Consider the following 1,540-nt stretch of genomic DNA (forward strand, 5'->3'; position numbering starts at 1 on the left):
GTGTAGAGATGAGTTTCCAATTAACCTTTTTTTTAAATTTGTTAATAAAAAATTCAGACAATTTTTGTCTTTGAGAAACTCTGAATCCCAGTTAACTCTATCTTTAAATTGTCTTATGAAACGTTCTGATAACTTTTGATATATAGAAACTAAATCCCAGTTTACTTCATCTTTAAAATCTCTCATTAGATCTTCTGTTAAATTTTCTCGTTTAGAAAAACCATCCCAATCAACAGCTCTCTTTATTCTTATGTCCTAATGCTAATGTGTTAATTCCATCCTCCAATATATGTCTCTTATTATCATGTGGTGATAACACATTCTTGTTAACTTCTATTGAATAAAGTTCATGTTTCTTCCTTCTAATTAGATTCATTGTTCGGGAATGCTCTGTTTTATTAAACAAACAGTCTTTATAATCATCAAATGATATCCTATTTTTAACAACACATTTCTTTACTCCTTTTGATTTCTTTGTAACCTGATCTACTTTTAAGGCATACATTTTTGCTCTTAAACCAACAAATTCTCCCATTATTTTTCTATTATTTTCATCTTTCATTTTACCTAACACCTTCTTATTAACTCTCGATACACCATATTGATTATTCTCAGGTTAATCAGATGTATCAAAGTAATCGATCATTCCCTTCATATTTTGATAAATATCATCAGTTTTTATATCATATATATAACTGTCCTTATCCTGATATAACAGTTTTATGTTATCTCTGTATTTAAGTTTCATCACATTTTAATGAAAATCATACATCAAATGCTTCGAAAGATCTAATATACTCATTCCCATATAGATAGGTTTATTAAAACATATTTTTGTCTTATACATGTAAATAGCACATAGGGTTTCAGAAAATATGGTTCGATGTTTAAAGTTCGGCTTAGCAATTAATTTTTCTACTTTTTTAGCATCACAACATAATTTTATGTCAACACGATTTCTTATATTTTCTATTCTCTTTCCAAACACAGAGTTGTTCATTAATTTATAAAAGTCCTTTTCAAAATCATTAGTTGCTTTGGTTCGCATTTAAGTATTCAGATCTATGTATTTCTTTAACCAATCTGATTGCTTGAATTCTAATACTCTATGTATCTTTTTAAGTTTCATCACCATTTTTAAATATTGTTTAAGATTTCTATAATGAAGCACATACTTCTTGTTATCATATAATGTGGTTAATAATTTAGTTTGTTTTGATCCATCTGGTATTCTGTTCTCTGGAGCTAAAGGTAGATTAGAATGATAATCATGTAATTTTTTAGGATATTCCAGATCAACTTCTAATATATATCCTTTTTTATTGTCATCAAAAATTTTCATTAGGATTTTTTCACTCTCTTCAATTGAAATATCCTTTTTTCTATTCCATTGATCTTCATAAGAATACCTACGTGAAGAATTATGAAACCATTTAAATCCTCCATATGGTAAATATTGACTCATAGCCCATCCATATAAGTTATTTGCATCTAGATACATCAAATAATTAGATTCCTTATTTTTATCATAATCCTTCAT

General features: G+C 27.1%; 1 pseudogene; it reads right to left on the reverse strand.

Moving 5' to 3' along the window:
- Positions 1 to 229: 229 nt before the first annotated feature.
- Positions 230 to 1,540, reverse strand: LOC111614299 (annotated as a pseudogene).

Source organism: Centruroides sculpturatus, unplaced genomic scaffold (genome assembly GCF_000671375.1).
Source record: "Centruroides sculpturatus isolate CEXI.00-Female unplaced genomic scaffold, Cexi_2.0 scaffold1638, whole genome shotgun sequence".
NCBI classification, from domain to species: domain Eukaryota; kingdom Metazoa; phylum Arthropoda; class Arachnida; order Scorpiones; family Buthidae; genus Centruroides; species Centruroides sculpturatus.